Below are 19575 nucleotides of genomic sequence, written 5' to 3'. Positions count from 1 at the left end.
AATTACAACATACTTGGTACTTTGCTAATACTATCTTAATTTTTTTCCCTGAAAAACGTGTAAATTAATATTCCTATGATCACTTCATAGATGAGAAACCCGAGAATTAGGTCAACTCTACAGGGTAGCTCACATAGCTAGTGAATCGCAAACTGTGGATGTGAACAAATTTGTTTCTCATCAAGGATTATGTTTTTGCATACTATACAACACTACTGTGTTAACCCCTTGTTTTTGTGCTTCATAGTTTAATATCTCTTGATCATCGTGTTAGAGTGAAAAATAGGGAGGTGCACAGAGTTCTGTTATCAAAATTTACTGGTTGGGTTCTGGATAACTGGCATAACAGTATTTTCACTTTCTACTGTTTATAAAAACTGCCTGAGATCCTATAATTTTATCACATTTCAAAGACTTTTTATAAGTAAAAATGTTAACAATTTTAATTGTTTATTGAGTATATGTGGTTAAATGCATGGCATCCTGGCATACCTATCTTATCTAAAATTAGTGAATAGTCAGCTTACATTGAACTCATTTTATATTTTTATCCATTTCTACATTGTAACTCTTATCCAGAATTCTCAGATTCTCTTCCTGCAAAGTCTATATTCTATCATGTAGACAGAGTTATAGGCCCAGCTGGGATACCTAAAATCATTACATTTTTGTCACATTCTTTCTCATGTAATAGGTAAAACTAATAAAAGGATGTACTAATGTAAGATAAAAGCCAGCTGCATTATTTCAACCCAGCAATTGAATTCTATCAATCAAGATACCCTTTGCTGTCAGAAAAGAAAGCTAGAAGGTTCTGTGTGGATGAAAATAAGGCTTAGGGTAAATTAAAGTAAAAAACTTGATCTATAAGAGAAATATACTTCTAAAATTTGGGAATATAAATTAGGAAAAGAAAACACCATTTGATAAGGCCTGTCTAGACATTGGTATCTTGAATGTGAATATTGAATATAAAATTGAAATGAATAACATTATGATATGATCAGGTAAATTCATGAAAATATAAATCAGCAAGAGAGAACAAAAATGCTGTGGTACCATCATTTTAAGGGCTGCATACAAATATGGGCTGGGTCTTTATTTGGCAAACTGTCTACTCATTTGACTGCCTTGTAATGCCTACAATGAATATCACTGTTCCTTTTTACTTTGGTGTTATTGTGAATTTTAGAAACCACCTCCATCATTTTGCATTCTTAATAACATTCACTTTTTTACTCTTACAAAAGATAACATGCTTATTACAGAAATGTAGAAAATTCAGGAATGTGAAAAAAAAATAGTACATTTCAGGTAGCAGTTATTCTTAGTGAATCATTTTCAATGTTTTTGAAAACTCTTGGGACTGTAAACAAGTTAAAATCAAGTGCTGTTTATTCTAAAACTGTAATGAAAAATTCCTTCTTTATAAGCTCATCATTTCTGGCAAGATTTGTTTTTAATTTTTTTATGTGTATTTATTTTTGAGAGAGAGAGAGAGTTAGAGTGTGAGTGGGGGAGGGGCAGAGAGAGGGAGACAAAGAATCTAAAACAGGAAAATTATCATTATGTTAGAGACCATGTTCTTTTTTTTCATTTAAAAAATTTTTCTTTAACATTTATTCATTTTTGAGAGACAGAGTGTGAGTGAGCTAGGGGCAGAGAGAGAGAGTGGGACACAGAATCTGAAGCAGGATCCAGATTCTGAACTGTCAGCACAGAGTTCTACCTGGGTCTTCAACTCATGGACCTCGAGATCATGACCTGAGCTGAAGTCGGATGCTTAACTGACTTAGCTACAAAGGTGCCCCTTTTTAATTTTTTTTAAAGTTTATTTATTTTGAGAGAAAGACAGAGACAGGGAGCAGGGAAGGGGCAGAGAGAGAGAAAGAGAGAGAATCCCAAGCATGACCCACAGCACAGAGCCCAAGGCAGGGGTCGAACTCACAAACCGCAAGATCATGACCCCAGCTGAAACCAAGAGTCAGACACTTAACTGAGCCACTCAGGCACCCCTATTCTTAACTTAATATATTTTATGTGTATAATATACACATACGTCTATGTTTGCAGAGAGAAATATTAGTGACACAAAAAGGCCTATTCAAAGCCTCAAAGTATGAGAGAATACTAATTTTCATGTCATTTAGTCTGTGTCTTCCACATTTACATGAAACTAAGTAACTGGCCTAATTAAAGCAGGGAGGTTTGCTCTCATTTCATTAAGCCTGTCCTCCTGGGGCTATGTGGCCACTTTGGGGAAAGGGAATGTGGTTAAGGGCCCATGCATGTATAGATATTGGAATCACAATTTGAAAAGTGACATGAGCTATTGAAAGGTCACACTGATTGCCTTTTTTTTTTTTTTTTTTTTTTTTTTTTAAATTGACCTCAGTCATGGTTTTCTTTCATCTAAAAGGATTTATACATGCTTACTTGAGTTTTTGCTGCTAAACTCTGGAGAAGCCCATATCCACTCTAATGGAAGAGACAGGGACCCAAGGTTTGTGAACTTACATCCACAAAGGGAACATGAATTGCTAATGGAAACTATAGGTTTCAATTGGTGTAGTGTCTGGTTTGCCTTGAGAGATTACCTTTATCTTCACCATTTTTTTTTGTAAGGAACCATTTTTGCTACTATCCATCCCCTCCAAAAATCAAAGCTACTCAAAGTGTAGTACATGAATTATCAGCATGGACCTCTCCAGAGGGCTTGTTAGAATGCCGAATCTCAGGCATCACTCCAGATGTTCTGAATCACAATCTACAGTACATTTTAACAAGTTCCCTAGATAATTTGCTCTATGTTACGTTTACCCGGCTAAACCAGGTTTCAATTTGTATTGCCTGCTTCAGGAAATCTTCAGTGATATCCCTAATTGTGTCCAAGCCCTTATCTAATCCTCTCATGGAACTAAGTCTCTCTCAGCTGTGGTTTTTATAGCACAATTTTATATTTATCAGTCTATCGTTTGTCTCTCCAGTAGACCATCAATCGAGGATGGTTGACACTTGTTTTTGATTATCCTAGTATTCTTGGTACAGTGTTATTACCCATAGTATTTAATTAATAATGAATTAAGCTTGCTTGGACAATAAGAAATGTCTGTATTACTAAGATTTATAATCTATTCCAATTAAAAAAATAGCTTTCAGGATTGTTATTGTTGTTTTTATAAACACCACCTATTTTTTTGAATTGCTAATATAAGAAAGCATTGTGCTGGAAGTTGAACTTATACATAAATATAGTAAAATATCACCTTTGTGATTCATGAGTTTATAATCTGGTAAAGATGTCAGAATTTTCACATGAAAGGACAAATTGTAACTCCTAGCTTGTATATGTTAAGAGGCAAAGGTATGAACAATATATTCATTGATAGAACTGATTTTTCTAGGCTCTAAACAAGAAATGAAATATTTTAAGAATATATTTTAATTTTTGTTTTATTTGAGTATAGTTGACACACAACGTTACATTATGTACACAACATAGTGATCCAGCAACTGTGAATATTACACTATTCTCACCACAAGTGTACCTGCCATTTGTCACCATACAGTGCTATTATAATATCTTTGACTGTATTTCCTATGCTGTGCCTTTTATTCCTATGACTTACTCATTTCAGAACTGGAAGCTTATATCTCCTACCTCCCTTCACTCATTTTGCCATCCTATTCCCCCTCCCCTCTCACAACCATCAACTTGTTCTCTGTATTTATAGATAATGATACTTTTTTAAATTTATTCATTTATTTTCTTTTTTAGCTTTCACATGAGTGAAATCATATGTATTTTTCAGTTTGACTTATCTCATTAGGAAAATATCCTCTAGATCCGTTCATATTGTCATAAATAGCAAGATCTAATCCTTTTTATAGTTGCATAATATTCTATTTTATTTACCTGTTCATCCATTGAAAGACATGAATTGTGTACAAGGTTTTGGCTATTATGAATAATGTTGCTATGAATGTTTATGTAAAAGTTTTTAGGTGTTCTACTTTTTCCTGGGTGTATGTACAGGAGTAGAATTGCTGGAACATATCATAACTTGACGTGTAATTTTTGAGAAACAGCCAAAATCATTTTCAAAATGGCTGGATCATTTATATTTCCACCAGGAGTGTAATGATGGTCTAATTTCCCTATATCCTCACTGACCCCTGTTATTGTCTGTTGTTATGATTATAAGCATTCTTATAAGTATGAAGTCTTTTCATTGCGGTTTAATTTGTATTAGCCTAATGAATAAAGATGAATATCTATTTATGGGTTGTTGGCCATTTGTGTAACTTCTTTGGAGACACGTGCATTCTTATCCTTTCCCTGTTTTTACATTAGGTTATTTGTGTATTTGTTAATGAATTATAGGATTTATTTATAACAATTATTAAAATTATGAATTATCTCAATATAAATCCCTTACAGGTCTTTCTTTATAGTTTAGTTATATTGACAGATAGACAGTGCATGCATGTGTACACAAAAGAGAGCGGGGGAGGGGCAGAGAGCAAGAGGGAGAGAGAATCCCAAGCAGGCTCCACACTGGCAGAGCAGAGCAGAGCTGAGCCTGATGTGGGGCTCAATACTATGAACTGTGATATTATCACCTGACCTGAGATCAAGAGTTGGATGCTTGATCTTACAGGCTTTTATTTGCAATTGTTTTTCCCTTTCTGTGGGTTATCTTTTTCAATTTCTCAATGCTGTTTTTTGAAGGATAAAATATTTTAGTTATGTTGAGCACAGTTTACCTGGATTTTCCTTTGTCACTTGTGCTTTTTAAATTTTTTTTTAACATTTATTTATTTTTGAGACAGAGACAGAGCATGAACGGGGGAGGGTCAGAGAGAGAGGGATACATAGAATCCAAAACAGGCTCCAGGCTCTGAGCTGTCAGCACAGAGCCCGACGCGGAGCTTGAACCCATGGATTGCGAGATTATGACCTGAGTGGAAGTCGGATGCCCAACCTACTGAGCCACCGAGGCACCCCTGTCACTTGTGCTTTTGAGGCTCCATCGAGCAAGGCTTTGGTTAACCTGAAGACTTGAAGATTTACTCCTATGTTTTCTTCTATGAGTTTTGTCATTTTAGGTCTTATATTTAGACCTGTGATCGTGTTTAAGTTAATTTTTGGATGTTGTATAAAGCAAGACTTAACTTTTTCTTGTTGCATGTGAATTTCAGTTGGCTTAGAGCCATATACTGAAGGAAAAACAAAACAGAAACAAAGACAAAACATTATACCTTCCCCATTTAATTTTTTGGAACTTTATTAAATGTCTATTGAACATAGCTGTGAGAGTTTATTTCTGGGCTCTCAATTCTATTATGCTGAACTATATACTCCATTCTTGGCCAGTATCACACTCTCTCGATTACTGTAGCTTTGTAGTAAGTTGTGAAGTGGGGAAGTATGGTTTGTCTTCCATTTTGAGTTTTTTTTCTGGCTATTCTGGGTCCCTAGCTTTTCCATATGAATTTTAGACCATCTTGTCAATTTATGCAAGAAAGACAGTTTAGGGATTTCTTGGAATCTGTAGATCAATTTGGAAAGCATTGTCATCTTAACACTATTGTCTTCTAATCCATGAACGTAGATTTCCTTTCCATTGATTAAATATTCTTTAATTTATGTAAATATTATTTAGGTCTTACAATTCTTTTTTTTTTTTAATACATTCCTAAGCATTTTATTGTTTGGTGCTATTTTAAATGAAATTTTTCTTTTTTTCAATGAAATCCTTCTTAATTTCACTCTTTCACTTTCAGATTGTTCATTGCTAGTGGATAAAAATGCTATATATTTCTATATAAAATGTATACAAATAGTATATATTTCTGTAGAAAATGTCTAGGAATATATTTTTTCCATTCTCTGCTGCATAGTCACATTAACTAGGTATTCTGTTAGCTAGCTCAAATGTATTACGGAACAGTTCTAGTAAATTTTTTTCATTTTGGCTATTTTTATTTTTAAATCAGGCTTTTCCCACTTGATTCATTGTAATAAATTGTTTTTCTGTTTATATGTTTTTTTTTTAAATAAGCATTGTCAGAATTTGCTTTTTTGTCATTTTTTATTGTGGTAACATACATTTGACATCCAATTTACTATTTTAACCATTTTTTAGTGTCTAGTTCAGTGGCATTGAGTACATCAAAATTGTACAAACATCACCACCATCCATGTCGCAAATTTTTCAACTCTCCAAACTTGAAATGCCATATAAATTATGAAGTAAGTCCTCATCCTCTCCCCCAGCCCCTGGCAGTTACCATCATACTTTGTCTCTATGAATTTGAGCACTCTAATTACCTCATTTAAGTGGAATCAACCATATTTATCTTTTTGTGACTGGCTTATTTCACTGAGCATTATATGGTTAAGGTTTATCGATGTTGGAGCATGTGCCAGAATTTCCTTCCTTTTTAAGGCTGAATAATATTCTATTTTATGTACTTATCACATTTGGTTTATTTATTCATCATCGTGTAATGCTGATGTACATTTAGGTTGCTTTTATCTTCTGGTTATTTTGAACAATACTACCATACACATGGGTGTACAAATAGATGTTCAAATACCTGCTTTCAGTTATGTTGGGTAAATACCCAGGAATAGAATTGCAGATTGTATGGTAATTCTATGTTTAACATTCTAAGGAACCACCATACTGTTTTCCCTAGTGACTGCACCATTTTACATTCCTAACAGCGATACACAAGAGTTCTAATTTCTCTAAATCATTGCCAACACTTTTTATTTTCTATTACCTCACCTTTTTTTTTTTTTAATAACAGCCTTTCTAATGGATATGAAGTTGTATCTCATTGTGGTTTTGTGCATTTCTCTGATGATTAGTGATTTTGAACATCTTTTCATGTGACTGTTGGCAATTTATTTATTTTCTTTGGAGAAATATCTATTTAAGTTCTTGGCCCATTTTTTAATTGGATTGTTTGGTTTTTTTGTTGTTGAGTTGTAGAAGTCTTTATAAATTATGCATATTAATCCCTTATCATGTATATAATTTTAAAATATATTTATATGTATTTTCTCCATTCCACAGGTTGCCTTTCTACACTGATAGTCTCCTTTGATATACAAAAGTTCTTAACTTTGATGTAGCCCATTTATCTGCTTTTATTTTTGACACCTACTCTATCTGTATTCTTCCCTTACTGCTTCTTTAATTTTTTTTTTCTTTTGTTCTGTGAGTGTATTTACAATAGTTGCTTTGAAATCTTTGTTGTGGTGCCTGCGTGCCTCGTTGGTTAAGTGTCCAACTCTTGTTTTCCACTTGGGTCATGATCTCATGGTTTCATGAATTCGCACCCTCCTTTAGGCTCTGTGCTAACAGTGTGGAGCCTGCTTGGGATTCGCTTTCTCCCTCTCTCTCTGCTCCTCCCTCATTCGCCCTGTTTCTGTCTCTCTCAAAATAATTAAACAAACTTTAAAAAAAGAGGAATCTTTATCTGTTTACTTTCACATTTGGGCCCTCTGAAAGGCAATTTCTATTACCTGTTTTTTTTTTTTTTTTCTTGTGCGTGAATTATAGGTCCCTGGTTTTTTTGCATGTCTTATAATATTGTGGTTGAATACTGGAAATTTTAGTTAATATATTTTAACAACTGTGGACACTACTGTAATCTGTCCCTAACTGTAGTGATTAATGGGTTTTGTTTGTTTTGTATGTTTAATTTTTTATTACCTTGACTATTTCATGAAGTTTATTTCCCCCACAGTGTGCAGTCTCTGATGTCACAGGGAATAGCCTTGGTCAAATGTACAGTTATCCTGGGATGACACTGGCCTTCTAAGGGCACTCTTTGACTGTCTGTTTACCTTATCAGTTAAGCTGTGTGCCTCTGTTGGTAGCACACTCAGCAGTTAGCATTCACTATTTATCAGCTTATTATTGTTTTATTTTTTAAAAGCCATTTTGGCACAAAATGCTCCACAGTTTTATTCAATAAAATTTTGTTGACTTCTCAGAAAAAGACATTGAACTTTGTTCCAACTAGAAAGTTCTTCTTCTTAGCCATCTTTTTCCCCCAATTCTAGCTGACCTATGTTTTAGTTTGCTGTCCCTATGGAGCCAACATATTTATTTTAATTAATTGCCACCAAAATCTCCATTGTTTTTGACACCACCTTTAGGCTTGAACTTCCCTATATTCTGTTCCAAATAAAGCCAGTTCCCTTGCGAAGAATAACACAGCTCGTTGTTCTTTATTTCTGGCTTTCTTCCTGGGCATTATCTCTGTATCACTAATGTGGAGCAGACGATGGGGACAGTGCACCGCTTTCTTCAGAGTTATAGCTCTGTATTACTAGTGACTTTCTAGTGGGTGTGGTTGCCTGTGGTTTTCTAGGTTTAGGACTTCTGCCCTGTGAGTGATAGGGATGAAAGCAATTATAGCCCAGTATTCTTTATCTGTTCACCTTAAGAGTGTTTTATTCCTGTTTTTAATACTGTGCCTATTGTTCTCCAGGTAAGAATTAGTCTAGTTCTCTTCAGAGAATAGACCTTCCGTGTTCTGCTGCAAGTATTAGAAGAGAAGATAGAGAAGATTTAGCTTTTCCTTTCAATCAATTCTCTTTACATCCGCACCCCACCTTATTCCTATTCCCACTCCTTTTTGGGCTATGAAGTGTTCAGGTTTTGAGCCTTTCCAGGATTTTGGTGTTATGTACACTTGTGTTTTGGCTCTCTTCTGAGGGCTTCTATGCCGCACAACTTGAGTTCAATATAAATCAAAGGTTGTTTTAGTAATGCCCCCTTGGTGCTGTGCAGTACACAGTCTCTTTAGAATGCAGCAGCCTTGATCATCATCCCTCTCATCTCCTCAGTCTTTGCTTAGAAGATTTTACTTCCTTAGTACTAGAAAAGGGCTAAATCTGTGAACACTCATTTATTGCTTCTTTGCTTCTAAAGTTTTGTTGACATCATTTGTTTTAGTCTTCTTTCTTATTCTCTTTCTTCTTGTGGGCTTTTCCCTTCCTTATCACTTTAATTTCATTAAGGATTTTGCAAAGTGCAAAGGTGAATAGATGTGCTTAATTGAGGTGTTTAGCATAGAGAGAACTTTTTGACCTGATATGTGTCACGCAATGTGTTGCATTTTCCTTTGTTCCTTCTCATAGTGCTGCACTTGTGTTGAACATTCCCAAAGCTATTGGTACCTCCTATGGTCTTAGATTAGTATAAACATTTAAGATAACAATGTTTGCCATTCAAAGATGACTTCTATCTTTACTTTCCAAAAATATTTAGTCTCAGGTGCTTTTTACCTTCTAAGCGTGCAGAAATTGCTAGAAGTTATGAATTTCCTGTACAAAGGGTGTTTCCCTATTCCTGCTGCCTCACCTCTTCTAACTCATTTGCTACTAACACCTCCATCTTATTATATTTGCCTTATATAGGTGTGTAATACACTTATACTATTTATATGTATATTGTCCTTTCACTGTATATCTACTTGTTTTACTCTTCTACCTCTAGAATAAAAAAACCCATTACCAGATATCTGCAATTGCTTCTTGGCAAATGTATTTTTCTCTGGCCTTTGTGGTAAATTTGCTTAATTTGTTTCCTCGAGGATAGTTTTCTGTGGTTATCATTAAATATATTGAACCAGGAAAGACATGACGGTAGTTAGCTTGTTGTTAACAAATCTAGCATACCATCCTTACTATAAAATCAAATGCAAAACACTAAAACAAGATGTCTAAACCACAAAATAGTTTGACTTCCCCAATCTAATGCACCTGCCACTCTCAGGTTTCTCTCCCTTATCTCTATACTGGTCCAAATCTCACCATTTATATGATAGTCTACAAATTATAGAGCATTTTTACCTTTACTGTCCCTTTGAATATTCCTAAAATCTTATCAGGCATTTACTAGCTTGGAAGCTAGCACTCAGAAAAGTTAAGAATCTAGGTAATAGTTACACATCTGGTAAATGATATCACAAATAGATCTAGGCTTCCCACCTTTAAGACTAAAACACATTTCAAGATACTGTGTGTCTTCAGTCTATTCTTCTACAGAAATAAAAGATGGAAGTGAAAATTCCTGGATTTTATCGATGAAGCTGTTGTTGATGATTATAATGGCAATTAATATAACTGCCAACCTGCGATGGGTATTTACAATGTGTCCGACACTAAGTGCTTCTATTGAATCACTGTGTTTAAACTTCACACCATCCCTATGAAGTTAGTAATGTCATTATCCTCCTATAATTTGTTCTGAGAAGAAAACCCCACAGAAGCATATGTTGCTTTATCTTCTTGTATCCTCTTATTGATAAACTGAGGTAAACTTTTCCTTTTGTGTACAAACCCTGCAGATTGTAGGTTAATTATTTAGCAAATTTTGTCAATGGATATTGAAACCAAGTCTGTCTTTTCATAAAATAAAACAAATTAATCTCTTCTTATTTGATTGTTTCTTGATAACTAGAGTTTAGTTTTCTATGCAAAAAAAAAGTTTAAAAGTTTTGCATATTGAATTTCAGAATACTGAATGTCATTTACAATGAAGAGTTTCTTCAGAAATCGGTACCTACTATTGGTAAATTGTTATAAATGGTTTTATTTGGAGATCCAAAATAAGCAGTTCTTTATCCAGTGTTAGCCAATGAATTGGGATAGTTGCACCTCCTTTTTTATGTAAACCCTTGGTTTGCAGACATAACATAAAACAGAAAAATCTCTTAGCACTGGCGCAGTATGCTCTCAGGTTGTTGCTGTTGTTGTTGTTACTTTGGTTTAGCTTTTGTTTCTACATTTCAAAGCATATGAGGCAGCATATCTCAAAGTTGTATTCCTAGCGTAGATGGAGAAATATGTTAGAAAACAGCATGAAAAGCAGAACAGTAAACAGTACTTTCCAGAAAGTAAATAAGAGAGTAAAAGAATGTTTGTGGGGAGAAGACATGCACTCTTAATCTTCCTGATATACAGGTAATACAGACCATGTCCACACATGGTCCAGTGAGAACTAGTTATAAGGCCCTAACCACATGAAAGGAGAGCAAAAGTTACTCTGGCAGGGTAACCACTTCGTAGAAACATCTCAGAGTATAGAAAGAGAGTAAAAACATGTTTTAAACAGATAGCTATGTTTACCATACAAACTAGATGTGTTTCAGCAGGTAATTGTCTCGTTAAATTACTAATTATTTATTAATGGAATAATATACAACTGCCAAAAATGATGGCGGTTCTGCATGTTTTGAGTGTGCATGCATACTCACAAAAGTTATAAGAAAAAAAAAAGTATGCCATCTGTTATAAACCCCAGACTCAGTTCATAGAATACTTCATCAAACTACATGATTAGCCTACAGCTTCCACCTCATAATAGTGCATCTAAATGATAAAGAATTTTGCTTCTTGTCAAAAGAGGAGTAAATCCTTATGCAATATTAATATGCAAAATGAAAACTATGAAATGACAGCTTTGTCATTTAAATAGGATGGGGACATGTGTGTACACACACACACACACACACACACACACATAATTTCTTCTCAAAACTCAATAAGAAAACAACCTAATAAAAAAGTGGGCAAAGGATTAAACAGACATATCACCAAAAATATCATTGTCTGACACATAAACACATGAAAAGATGTTCAATATCATTAGCCATTAGGAAATGCAAATTAAAACCATAAGGTTAACATTACATAACAATTAGAGTGACTAAAAAGTTAAAATTAAAAGCTGATGATAAGAAGTATTGGTCAGAAGTCCAAGCAGCTAGATGATTCATATATTGGTAGTGGGAATGCAAATTGGTACAGCTACTTAGGAAAACAATTTGATGGTTTCCTATAAAGCCAAACACCATTTTACCGTATAAACCGTCAATCTCAGATTTACTTAAATGAAATGATAACCTGTATTTAATTTGTGTGTGAATATTTATAGCAAATTTATTCAACACCAGAAGTAACTTAAATGTCTGTCATTTGTGAAATAGGTAGATAAACTGAGATACATTCAAACAATGGAATACTATTCAGCAATAAAAAGGAGAGAACTACTGATAAGGTAACATGGATGAGTCTGAAATACATTATGCTAACTAAAGGTGCTATAGGCTGGATTACTCCATTTCCATAATATTCTGGAAAAGGCAGAACCATTGAGACAGAAAACAGACCAGTGATTGCTAAATCTGGCAGTGGGGAAATGAGTTGACTATAGAAGGGCAGAGGAAAATATTTGGGGATAATGATCCTGTTCTCTATCTTGATGGAGGTATTGGTCATACAACTATATGCATTTTTTTAAAACTCACAGAACTGTACATAAAAGGAATGAACTTTACTGTATGTAAATTTATACCATAATAACAAAAATGGAGCCAAAAACATTAACTAAAAATTGTCTTAATGTTGTATCTTTATATATGAGAACACACTGAAAATTTGAAGCTAGCACTGTAGTTTAGTACTAAGCAAAGAATTCTGAAGAAATCACATTAGTAGTCATAAGCAGCAGCCTAATCTCAGCAAGCCAGCTCACACTGCATTTTACTAGGCCAAGGAAACAGGGGTGAGAGAATGAATGATATGACACAAATTATCGCCATTCTAAATATGTCAAGCTTATGTCCTGCTGACAAGAGGGACTGGCTGGCATGGTAAGTAGCTGCATCAGCTTTTTCAATCTCCAAGTATAAAAACAGAGTGAAATACTTTTTTAATGTGCTACATAAGAAAATGATATTTTTTCCTAATTACTGTGATTATAGTTGTTGCTTAAAAGGCATTTTTATAAGCCAAATTCAAAGAGTGATTTGACTACTAAAATTGAGAATTAAACACTATCCCATTTTATAAAATATTGTCTTAGCCTAAGTTTTGAGAAAGTGCCTATATTTTTTGGTATTTCCAAAGAGTTGATAAAAGTTCTAATTTCCTCTCCGGGAGAAACATATAACCTAGGAGCCCGTGAATAAAACAGTGCAGTTGTGTTCTCACTGTACCACTAAGTCCAATACATCGATGTGAATTGTGATCAATGTGAATTGTTCAATTATAGGTCATAAAGGCAGCCAGCATAATGCTATTGACTGCAGCTTGGATAAGTCATGGCTACACATATAAGACAGTGGTTCTCTGGCTTAGAAATATTTATATAAACTAATGAGGGGAGATACCTCCTAACAGTAATAACTTGTAATGGTTGGAATCTGGTCATCAACTTCAAATCAACCTTCTCTACTGTCCTGTTTTTACTCTGTGGCAGGTTAGCAAAATGTATCTGTGTATGTTTCCTAAATCATAAACCTGTATACATTTGTGGAAATGTGTTTTAAATCCCAATGCTGTTAACAATCCCTAAGCTTAGGCAGACTACATTAGTATTAGGTAAAAATTTCTTAGCCGATTTATCAATTGGTCTGTGCTTATATAGCAAATTAAATGTGGATGTACATTGCTTCAGAGAGTAATAGTCATATTTTATAGAAACTAGTTAGCCAGTTCAGAAGAATCTTCATTTCCTATGGTTTAGTATTTCCCTGTTGGGGATTTTTCATTCAGGTAAAGATTTCAGGAGAATTTATCAAAACATAAGATCTCTGCCAAAAAGTGTCAAAAGATGCACCAAGTTATTTGGGAATAAAACTGGAACACCCAAAAGTAAGGAGCGAAAGAGAAAAGAAACGTATCTCCCAATTGCTTGGAGATTATGTAAATTATTTCAAGAATACTGACAGTAGATATTTTCTTGTACTGAACAGATGATTAAACCAAAATTGTAACATGATTGTAAAAAGTAATAATAGATGCAAAGAATTATATGTGCTAGGAAATATTATAAGAAATTTGCATGATATACCTCATTTAAGTCTCCCAACATCGCTATGAGGTAGTTTCTATTATTATCCGCATTTTATTTTATTTTATTTTTAATTTTATTTATTTATTTTTGAGAGAGAGGGAGAGGGAGAGGGGGAGAGGGAGAGGGAGAGGGAGGGAGGGAGGGAGAGAGAGAGAGAGAGAGAGAGAGAGAGAGAGAGAGAGAGAGAGAGAATGAGAATGCCCACAAGCCGGGCAGGGGCAGAAATAGAGGGGGATACAGAAACTAGAGCAGGATCCAGGTTCTGAGCTGTCAGTGCAGAGCCAAACGCAGGGTTTGAACCCATGAATTGTCTGATGATGACCTGAACCAAAGTCGGATGCCTTACCAACTGAGCCACCCAGGTGCCCCATATTATCCCCATTTTAGACATAAGGAAAAATAAGCATAGAGAGCTTAAATCATGTGCCCATCACCATAGTATTCTTTAAAAACCCTGGTACCTCAGGGATTGAATGCAACAGACAGACACTTTCACTCACATCACCATCCAGTTGGGTCATCAGGGGATATGGATGCTTGCTCTTTCAGGCTCCCTCCAGTTTAGACCAGTGCCATCCCAAGGTCCTTGGAATCTTCTGTTGTCCTCTCTGCATCCAGAAGGCTGACAAGTAAAGAGAAAGTTCATCATCAGAATGCTTCAGAGCCCAGGTCAGGAAGTGGCACACACTAATATTGCATATACTATATTATCCAGAGCCAGATTTATGGCTCCAACCTAATGCATGTCAACTCGGAAAAAAGTAATCTTTTCATTTTCTCAGGAAGAGAAAATAACATTGGTGAATATTAGCTATTTTTTTTTTGCCATGCTTGTAGCCTAAAATTAGCAAATCTGGGGTTGGAACCTAAGTACCCTGGCTCCAGTGCTTAAGACCTTAATGATGTCTTGTACCACTCAGAAAAATGAAACAAAGTGGTAAAAGAGATACAAGATATAGTATGAAATGAATTTCTATCCTTCTAGAATCCTGTTACTATTTATTAGTAACACAAATCCAGAAATCTGTTTCTAAGTTAAAGGATGGCTTGAAAAGCTTAGTGCCTCAAAGTTACCCATTTCTTCTTAGCTGTTCACTTGCATTTGATAGAGAGGATGTAGTCACATTTTGGTAATCTCGTATACAACTTGGAAAAAAACATAAAAAGATTCCTTAAATATCACAGAATGTAGTGGGTCTTTGTTGGGAGAGTCTTCATCAGTCGAATTATATTTGATTCTTGAAATAATAGCTTCTCTATTTCCATTAAAAAAGACATTTTTATGATAATGCTGAGAAATACAGATCAAAAACCATATTACATATCTGTATTCTGACTTGTTTATTTCATCTCTTTAAATGGTAGTGGTCTTCCTACTTCAGTCTAAGATCCAAACCAATGAGAATGTTACATGAACATATGACCGTGTTTCAGAATGTAAAGCACTCTGTGAAGACTGATAATTCCAGTACAAAATTTCTGTTCTACCCAAATAAGCTTTCTAACAAAATTAGTCTGATGTACTTTTAATTATCTTTGTAAGCATTATAGTGTTGCATGTAATTAAGCATAAATGGTAAGCAGCTCAAATAGATAATGTTATAGTAATTGGTATTGCTTTTCCAGAGTTAAGCCAAATTTTAAAATTTAGTTTTTCATGTTGTTAGTTCTTCATAATTCTTCATGATCTATTAGAATAATCCGTTTTACCATTTTGCTTGATATCATACTTTCAATCTCTCCACACATACACAAATTCTAATAGAGGATAAATTTGATTAATCAAAAGCTGAATTTCCCTCTCATCTCTTTGGCTGTTTTCAACCACTAGACACCCCCCCCCCCCCCCCCGCCCAACATAGAAAACCATGTGTGAGGTCCAGTTTTTCATATCCATTTCCTCCATTTTCTCTCATTTTTCTCAGTTTTCCACATCACTACCCCCAAATTGGTAACTATTTTCAGCAGGTATACTCCAGATATTTCAAGATTGGTGAGAGCAGAAATATGAAACCAATGGTCTGTGGATTTTGTAGTTATAATTGAAAGGGAAAACAAGGAATTGGGTAGTGAAATTAAGTGGAAAAAATAAAGCACTTAAAGTACTGAGTTAACATACTCGCCTTAGAGACTAAATAAATTAGGTCAAATCTATACCTTTATTCTGTTTACTCATAATATAGTTAATTCTTTTCTGTAAGAAACCTTTCCTATTTCCTCTTTCTGTCCCAACCCCTTACTACACTTCCTCTATCCTCTCTGTTCCACTGAAACCTTTTTTAAAGGTCTTAATTGATCCTATTAAAAAAACCAATGCATTTTTTAGGCTTCTTCCAATAATATTTGTCAAAGGTTTTAACCTTTATTCCTCTGCTTACTTCCATGAAGTGTTCTTTCTCCTTAGATTTTGTGAAGCTCTTCAACTTCTCCATCTATATATTTGATATTTTTTTCTCAATTTTCTTTGTTGAGAACTCTTCTTCTGCTTGCCTTTCACATATAAAAGTTCTGTGGGTTGGGGCTCCTGGGTAGTTCAGTCAGCTGAACCTCAGACTCTTGGATTTGGCTTAGGTCATGATGTCATGTTTCGTGGGATCGACTACAGGTCAGGCTCTGTGCTGACAACAGGAAGCCTGCTTGTGATTCTCTCTCTCTCTCCCTTTCTGCCCCTCCCCTGTGTATGTGCTCTCTCTCTCTCCCTCTCTCTCTCTCACACACTCTCTCTTTCTAAAAATAAATAAATAAACTTAAAAAAAAGTTTTCTACGTTTATTTGTAGTATAAATATTCTTTATAGAGGATGATTCTATTCTGTTTTGGGCTTTAATTACCTACTTTTCCTTTGTAACTTCCAAAGCTATCTCCAGTCCAGACTTCCTTTCTTAGTTAGACTCAAATTCTCAACTTTCTCTTGGCCATTATCTTATCAACATTTGAAACTAAGTAGTCAAAGGCAAATTTAGTATTTTCCCCCAAACTTCTAGCCTTTTTGTTATTCTTAATTCATTTTATTGGTACTGTTAACTTCCTGTCATTGTGCTTTCACCAAGTATTTGGCCATCCATTCATCTAAATCTTCATAGTCCTAATTTCTGTCTTTGCTATGTTTAGTCTTATAGATAGCTTTTCTTCTTTCTTGGTCTTTCACTCATCTTTCTCCCTGGTATTAGGTACCATCAAACACTTCTGTCCTCAATAACTCACTGTGACCCTCATTATCAAAACAGAAAAGTCGACTTAAGCTAAAAATTAATCCACTCTGATCGAGCCCAAAACAATAATTCCAGCCCCATTTCCTACCACATCAAACACTACCATTTAGCCACACACAGTTATTTATCATTGTACTTATTTCTTGTAGGCTTTCGTGTCTTTTAATTTATTTTATCATGTTGTCTGCTTTATCTTGAATGCACTTTCATAAATTTTGTCTACTGAACTCTTCTTATCTTTTAAATTTCAGCTTAAATTAAACTTTTTTCACAACTAGTTTCCATGTTGTCTGTGCTCATTTCCAGTCTCTGGAGGATTCCTTCTGTTTCCAGCTCACGTCACTTGTATTCTTATTTAGCATATGTATTTTTCTGCTTTAAATTATACTGTTGCTTACATTGTCATCCTTCCCACCTAACCCTACCCACTTCAACACTCATGTTGTAATTCCTTAATTTGTCAAAAGCAATTTTGTATGTGTGGAACCCTGGCAGAGTGCTTAGCATTGACTAGGTGCTCAATCAATGTTATCTAAAGTAGCATATATATTCAGGGCAATTTTGGACTGATTCCACCATAATCAAACAAGATTTGACAAGTCTATTACCTAATTTGAAGATGTAAATGAACTATCTTTAGGACCTAGTTTAATTTAATGGACTAGAAATGACACCTGAGAGTGTTAATCCTCATCCTAGAATTAAGCTATTTTATTGATTCATTCGTCCCATAAAAATTTTCAAACACTTTATCAATAGCACAGTACTAAGCCTAGAATGAAAAACAAAAATAAAAATATATGTATACCACGTTTCCAACCATCTCTATATTGTACATTGGGAATTAGAGGCAATACTGAAAACTTAGGCTCTGTATGCAGGGTGACATTACATGGTAGCTCTCTCATATATTTTCTGCACAATCTTCGGTTAATATCTACAAGTTTAACTGTTACAGGATTTCAAAGAGATTGCATATTTAAGGAACTTGGTATATGTTAGGTTTATAAATTGTAGTTATAGATACTAGTAAAGGAAACGATAATGTAAATAACTACCATATGCAAAGGAAAAATGCCATAATTTCTAAAGAACCATTTGTTCTATATTTTTATTAATGTATTTTTACACATGCAATTACTGGTCTTTATACAGCACATGAATATTAACATTTTATTAGCATATAATTAACAATGACCCAAAATCCAAGCCTAGAAATCAGATAGTTCATCTATATATTGGTTGAATATGTATCAAGGAAATAGAAATTGTTCCAGCTATTTCAAGGAGAACGAAATCTAATAAATTATTGATTGTGATCGAAGCAGTGAAAATTAGAAGTTGAAGAGAGCACAAGTAGCTTTCAAGTTATGGTACTGTGGTTCTGTTGCAGGGAGAGGGGAAGCCATGGTACTTGATGAGTTCACTAGTAGCAATTGGATCAGTAAGAGACAAAGATCAAGGTTTCTGCCCTGGGCACTTCAGCCTAAGTGGTTCACTAGAATGGAAAGAAGCCTTCAAAGGGGGGTGTGAAATAGAAGTAACATCAAGACTGTGAAGCTATGGAAGCAACATGATGAATGTGTATCAGTTAGTAGTTAACTGCCAAATGCTGCTGAGATGTCAAGTAAGATGAGGACTGAAAACGGCCATTGTACTTCTCAACATCAAGGTTATCAGAGACATTTATGTAACCAGTTTCTATGGAGTAGTGGAGGTGAGACCTCGATGGAGTGGGTTTAATATAGAAACAGGAGAAGAGAGAGGCAGTGAGTATGGATTATTTTTTTAATTATTGTTATAAAGAGGAACAGGGAAATTAGGCAAAGTTGACTAGTAGGGGAAGTGAGGTCAAGGTTTTTTGTTTTTAAGTTGAGGAAATATAAGAGCATGTTTGATGCTGAGAACGAGCTAGTCAGGGATCTGAAAACTGTCTGTAAGTCCCTTTAGTAAATCGTTTAGGCTTTGTGGGTCTTAGGTCTCTTAGGAAATAGTCACCTATTCCTTTGTAGTGTAATAGCAGCCATAGACAATATGTAAACAAATGGGCATGACTGTGTTCCAAAAATATTTTAATTGTCAGAAAGAGATGGGCTCCGGGGTGATCTAATATAAACTGTTAACAAATGATTATGAGAAGAAGCAGAGAATAGGTGAAGTCATATCCTCGAATAGGTGAGAGGGGACAGGATTTGTGCACAAGGATTGGAGGGAGTTGGGCTTTGATTAAGGGTAAATGTGGATTTGGGTAAATGTGGATAAATGTGAAGCATATACTTGTAGAAAATCTCTTTGATTGCTTTAGTCATCTGTGAAAATTAAGAAGCAAGACCATAATATGTGACTGACCAGTAGGAAGAAAATTTGGGATTCTAAGAAGGGAAGATGCATGAAATAATCACATGAAAGAGCTGAAAAATATTTGGGCTAAGAAAATAATTATATAGGTAGTAAATTGCAAAATTTCAATTTTGA

At 34.7% G+C, this 19575-nt stretch overlaps 1 protein-coding gene across 1 annotated transcript in view; it reads left to right on the top strand.

The window, feature by feature from the left end:
• LRP1B (LDL receptor related protein 1B) overlaps window positions 1-19575 on the top strand; it is a 1882572-nt gene that overhangs the window by 858101 nt on the left and 1004896 nt on the right. The window lies entirely within an intron of this gene.

Source organism: Panthera leo, chromosome C1 (assembly GCF_018350215.1).
Source record: "Panthera leo isolate Ple1 chromosome C1, P.leo_Ple1_pat1.1, whole genome shotgun sequence".
Taxonomy (NCBI): Eukaryota; Metazoa; Chordata; class Mammalia; order Carnivora; family Felidae; genus Panthera; species Panthera leo.
The sequence above is the reverse complement of the archived record's forward strand: the minus strand, read 5'-3'. Positions and strand labels throughout refer to the sequence as shown.